A 7,180-nucleotide genomic window follows, 5' to 3' on the forward strand; every position below is an offset into this window, starting at 1 on the left:
ACGAGGAATGTAGCAATATAATGTGGTCATGAGGAATGTAGCTAGCTTTGAATGTAAGGAATGTAGAAATAAAAAGAACATTTTTTAATGGAATGTGATATTACAGAAAATTCAAACACTCTAATATTTTAGCAATCAATAATCCTATTTAATAATGAGTCTGAAATTTGTTTTTGGTGATTTGCTAACAATCGGAGATGTCGATATTATTGTACATCAAGTAAACTGCCTATGTATAAAGCCACATGGGTTATCAAAGACAATTGCAATAACATATCCTTGGGCAGATATATATTCAAAATGACGCGCTGAAGGTCATAAAAATTTAGCCATTTTAGAAGACAGAGGAGAACCTGGTACTGTAAAACTTTTTCGATCCCCACATCAGTTACACCTAGATGTTGCTTGTTTTTTTAAGTCAGTGGGATTTCGGTACTACAGATAAGAATTTTAGAAATATTCCACCCTATAAAGATACTCGGGGAAACCGAATCATTTGGTTCAAACAGTGCTTAGAACAACTTAAAGAACTAAACGTTAAAACTGTTGGACTACCTGATCACATCGGTTGTGGATTGGGAAGAGGAGATTGGACAGCATATTTCCAAATCATAGAAAATTTCGCAAAACAAAACGACATAAACTTTATACTAGTAAGACAATCCTTTTTACAAAAATGGATATAGAAACAGACTCGTTATGCTCAAAAATGTTTTCATTTAATCCTGTACACCCAACGAAAATGTATTACATCGATAGGGAACAAACATTTGAGAATTGGCCAAGACAGATTGTGCAGAAACCACAACACTTGATTCAAAACGGATTCTTTTATACCGGGATTAGAGATCGAGTGACTTGTTTCTATTGCAACATAACCATAAAACAGTGGGAAGCGTCCGATTGTGTAGAAACAGAACACCAAAAATGGGAACCAAATTGTTTATTTGCAAAAATGGTGACAAATAAAGTACCATTCTTCAATTATTTTTCGACGTATACATTACTAATATTTTTGTCTATGGAATTTTTCAAATATCAATCATATGATCAACATACCTCAAATAGTTTTGGTATGAATTTCTTTGGAATGTTTACTTCTTCAATATAAAAGAGTATGATCACTTCTTTTCCCACTATAGACACATTTAACTTCAGAATGGATGTAGGTGAAAACAGCATTTGCTTCATGCTTAGTATTTATAACGTCAAGTTTGCTTCTAAACTGAGAGAAGACATTATCGAACTGCCAATAAAATATTGTTATGGTTGTGCTGTAGACCATCCCAGTCAGATACAACATACATGTTTAATGTGGAACGAGTTGGAACATTTGGAGATGCATTTTGAAGAAGCCTTATCTCACATCGACCACAAAGCAGTTCGCACAAACTGGCAAGAAGAAATGAAAAAAATTGAACAATCCGATTGGACAAGCAGTTACACTGTAGACATAAGTGAACATGCTAGGAATACATTTCTTATACTACTCGACGATGTTGAATGGTGTAGGAAAAATTTACCAAAACCAGATAGACTATACAAGGACGTTCAAGACTTCTGTGCACTCTTTCAAAGGTTCTCTGCAGAGGAACACAACATATAAACCTCTGTTTTCATACCCGTAGCCAGGGGGGGTTCGGGGGGTTCGGACGAACCCCCCTTTGAAATCAAATAAGCACTGTTAAAGTCAACGTTTTGTTCAAATTGTGACTGTTAAAGTCGAGTTCATGAGTCCAACGAACCCCCCCTGGGAAATTCCTGGCTACGGGCCTGGTTTTATACTTCAGCTCTGTATAACCTGACAATGTTTAGACAAATTATGCATAACTCCGTTTTTCTGAAAATCTATTTACCTAGTGGACCCCAATGAAAGAAAGACGTTAGTTCGATTTACGGAGGAAGAACATATCCAAACTTTGTGTGATATTGCTAAAAATATTTTACAAGGAAGAATAACAGTCAGCATTGCCAACCAGCAAAAATTAAACCAATACAAGACTGTAATTCGATCAATATCCAGCTCTAGAATTGATATGGCAAGAAAAAGAAGAATGTTATTATCTTTTAATCATTTAATACCTCTTTTAATAAAACCTATTATACACATACTACATGGAAGTTGATCTGTTTATTAAAAATCCATTATGCACAACTGTACATATATTCAATAAAAATTGTATCAACATGTATAAGTAGTTCATTCGTTAATATTTTTCGTCATTTCACAGTTCGCCATCAATCAATTATCACAATCCCCCCACATTATCAATATGGTGAAAAGACAGGATTATAAGAGAGTAGACTCCATTTTGAAAAAGATTTATTACGATTTATCCACAGCAGGTGCATATCTTGGTCCTGACAAGCTGTATCAGGTTTTAAAAGCCAGAGGTGTTAAGAATGTTGGTAAAAACTCCATCACATCATGGTTGCAGAATCAAGATAACTACAGTTTGCAAAAGCCTGAACGGAAAACTTTTAAAAAGGCAAAAGTTGTAGTAGCCGGAATTGATGATCAGTTCGATGCCGATTTGGCTGATTTATCCTCATTATCCAAAGAGAATGGAGATGTGAAACATCTTCTTTTGTTATAGATATCTTCTCTAAATATCTTTGGGTGGAACCTCTGAAAAATAAAACAGCAAAAGAAGTTATAAGAGGTTTTCAAAGCATATTTAATCAAGGAAGAAAATGTAAAAAACTAAGAACTGATAATGGAACAGAATTTACCTCAAATATTACACGCAAATATTTGAAGAGTGAAGATATTTATTTCTTCACCACACAAAACTCATCAACGAAGGCCAACATAGTTGAACGAGTAATTCAAACTATCAAGAACATAATGTTTCGCTATTTTACAAAACAAAGAACACATCGCTTTATTGATGTGCTACCAGACATCATAACAATGCAACGCCGCATAGAAGTTTAAATAATATAGCACCCAAAGATGTTAAATTGGTCAACGAAGCCGACATATGGGCATACATGTATTTAAAACCAAGAAAAATGAAAAGCAAAAAAACAGTTACACCATACCATTATAAGCGCAATGATCTCGTAAGACTTTCGCATAAAAATATGATATTTGATCGATCATATGATGAACATTTCACTAGAGAAATTTTTAAAATAAGTCAGAGGATGAGAATGCAATCAATTTGTGTTTATGTGATTAAAGATTTTATGGATCAACCAGTTCGCGGCCATTTTTATGAAAGCGAGCTCCAGAGGGTAAACAAAGATGAAGATGCTTTATGGTTTATAGAAAAGAAAATTAAAAAGCGCAAACTCAATGGTGAAGTTCAATGGTTAGTAAAATTTGATGGATGGCCTGATAAATATAATCAGTGGATTCCGGAGAAAGATATCACTGACGCAGTTGAGGCGTAGCAGCTAAGATGAGTATCTATGTTGTTCTCAGTAGTGATGGATCATCTCCATATTATCCAGACAATTCACCATATAAATTCAAATCACATTCAAATGCTCCAATTGTTTTAGATGGAACATGGAAAGTTGCTCTTTTAGAAGCTGAAATTCAATGTTCAAAGTCTATAAAGGATACTATATACATACATTCAAGTATTTGCCAGGATTCCATTGTAGAAGGTGAAAAAAAACCATTACTTCGAAGACTCATGTGCATTAGACCAGGTGATTGGACTTCAATTCTTGAGACTCCCCATTACATTCCTGTAAATACAAAAGAGTTATTTGATATTGACATTTATATAACAAACAGATACGACTCACAAGCTTCATTCTTAAACCAACCCTCAACGTTGACACTTCATTTTAAATCGTTCCCGTTTTTCTAACATGGATAGAATGTATGTTCCCAACCCACAAAAATGGGTCAAATATTATGAAAACATGGCTAAAGGTAACCATAACCCATACATTAATCAAAGTGGGGGTGGAAAAAGGAAGCAAGTTGGTGGTTCACTCATTGGTAGCCAGGGAACATTTATGATACCAATAGAGAATGTTGATCATTTAGAAAATCAAAACTCATCAAATCCATTGACAGTTCAATTGGTATCACCTGCACAACAGACAGTTGAACAAGCAAAAAACCGAACTCCCGGTTTTAAAGAAGGGTATTAAACGAAAAGCTTCACCGCAACCTCTCAGTTTAACTAAAAATCGTCGAACGGTAAAGACCTCACAAGCTCTGCAAAAGAGAAAATCAAGATCTAAAAAACTAAAGAAGACATTCACTCATAGAAAAATTTAAAAATCATTTAAGAAGATAAGAAAGATAAAAAAAATCAACAAAGAAGATACGAAAGATAAAGAAATCAAAGGGGAAGAAATTAACTACTAGAACATTTAACATTTTAAGGACATCTTCGAAAATAATTATAGCAGCACTTAATGTAGCAGACTTTCACGAAGCGCAGCCTAGTGGGCTAAGTTTATTCAGCTTACCACCATACCAGTCAGCAGTAGAACGCATGTATTTTCAGGAAGTTCGCTCAAACTCCCAATTGACGAGAAATATTATAGATATGGAGATTACAGGAAAACATGGTATGGAATATGTAGACCTTAAACGATCAAAGCTTTATGTTAAGGCTAAACTTGTAAAAGGTGATGGCAGCAATTTAACTGAAAACGAATATGTAGGACCAATAAATTTGTTTCTACAATCAATGTTTTCACAAGTTGAAGTTACAATGCAAGGCAAGCTAGTTTCATCTACAACTAACCATTATCCCTATAAAGGTATGATTCAGACATTATTGTCATATGGTAGCGAATCAAAAACCTCCCAACTCATGCAACTGACATCTCAATTCTCGATAAAAGACGCGGCAGGACACTTGGATGATAACGATGTTAATAGTGGATCTAATAGATCCCTCAATACCCGCTCTCGTTACTTTGCTCAATCGAAAACAGGTGACATGGAAGGACCTCTTTGTCATGATCTGTTTCACATGGATCGATATATTTTGAATCAAGTTGCGATTAATGTAAGATTAACCAGAACAAGGCCAGAATTTTGTCTCATGACGAACGAGGTAGCCCCAGATTTTAAAGTGATCATCGAAGACATCGTTTTGAAAGCTTGCAAAATACAAATCAACCCTGCAGTAATTTATGGACATGCCGAAATACTTAAATCTGTGAAAGCAAAGTACCTATTCACCAAAACAGAAGTGAAGCAAATCACTGTAGCGGCAGGGACAGTGAATTTTGCACAAGACCAACTATTTCAAAACATTAGACCAAACAGAGTAGTGGTTGGATTTGTCAATGCTCTAGCCGCTGGTGGTGATTATACGAAAAATCCATTTAATTTTCAGCATTTTAATTTAAATATAATCGGGGTATTTGTTGATAACATACCAGTATCTGGGAATTTAATGAGATTGAATTTTGATGCTGACAGTGGTCGTACCATTGTTCCAGCCTTCAATAGCATGTTTGAAGTAACTGATAAATGGACATGTGATTCAGGTAACCAATTAAACAGAAACGATTTAGCTGGAGGGTATGCACTGTATTGTTTTGAGATCGAGCCAAATTTTGGAGATGATGGGTCATATCTACACTTACTTAAACAAGGAAACGTTCGTTTAGAGGTTCAGTTTAGTTCAGCACTTCGAGATGCTATAAGCTGTATCGTGTATGCTGAATATCCAGGATACTTTGAAATAAATGCAGCAAGAGATGTAATCTTGGAACGATGAACACCAACCAGTTGCAGTGTGCCATTAATTGCGATAAGGAAATGAAAAACAAAATTAAAAACCAATTGTTCAGAGAACAATTGAAGGTCTTTCCACCAGTTAATATCTATTTTGATATTAAATATTAAAAATCAGTCTAAAATGTCAGTTCATATGGCTTTATGATGTATAGATATGAATTTAAAGCAAAGGTCAGAATCTAGAACGTCAAATTAACCTATGACCTTGACCTTGACCTTACGACATGTCACAACTAACAATTTAGTCAAAATAATTTGTCGATATCTTATACGGTTTCTGGAAATGAGTTGAAATAAGCCTAATTCAAAAATTAGAAAATGACCTTGACCTTTGACCTTGACCTAATTTTCATTTTTTTTGGACCAAGGACCTCAAATCAAAAGATCCTAGGTCTCTATCACTTATGGTGTTCCAGTTTAAAATACATTTCAAAATTCCAAATACAAAAGGGGAAATAACTCTCATATGGAGCGTTCATATTGCTTCGGTCGAAATTGGACAAATCATGCGAAGGATATAACGAGCAATTTTATAAAATAAATTTGTCGTAATCTTTTACGGTTGCGAAGGAGTCGTGGACACAAGGAAAACAGTGTTTGGGGAGATAACTCCTACAAAGAAAAGTATTCGGTTACGCAGGGTAAATTTCAAAAGCGCATAAACTGTTCGATATCATATACCAAATATCTAAACGACATATTGCGAAACAAATATTTATCGCAAGAACAAAATTAGGCGGAAGAAAAAAAAATAATCAGAAGAAAAACAATAGGTCTTTCCACAGAAAAGTGGAAAGACCTAATAATGAAAGTGTGTGCAACAGATGAAATACAACAAAAACTTCAAACACCACCCTTTGGATTCATCACAAATACTGACCCACATCAGCTTCCCGGAAGACATTGGGTTGCATGCTATGTTGATGAGAACAGTATTTTAGAAATATTTGATTCCTATGGAAACTCTCCAGACACACTATCGCCATACATTACACAGTACATGAACTTGTTTGAGAGAACTTTATTCAATCACAAGAGACTACAGAGTTCAGAAACGAAAGTTTGTGGGCAATATTTTTATTCTACTTAATGTGTCGCTGTAGAAATATTCGCAAAAAGAAGTCTTTGACATTTTTTACGATGATTTTGAAAGGAATGACCAATTTGTATATAATTTTATTGAACAAAGGTTCACTGTTGCATACACAACACTTCTGTTACTAATCAAATATGTAAATGTATAAATAAACTATGATATACTCCATGCTTTTTAGTTGTTGTCGTTTTTGTCATAAATATGTCAGAATACCCATTTGTTTTCATTCTACAAAGTGATCACGACATGGATACATGGTGGGAAAAAGAAAGTTTATTGAAATTTGAATCTCCAACATCTATTTTCATAGCCGCCCCCAGGGGATCAGGAAAAACTGTTTTCACAAAGAACATTTT

This window comes from Mytilus galloprovincialis, chromosome 13 (genome assembly GCF_965363235.1).
Source record: "Mytilus galloprovincialis chromosome 13, xbMytGall1.hap1.1, whole genome shotgun sequence".
Lineage (NCBI taxonomy): Eukaryota > Metazoa > Mollusca > Bivalvia > Mytilida > Mytilidae > Mytilus > Mytilus galloprovincialis.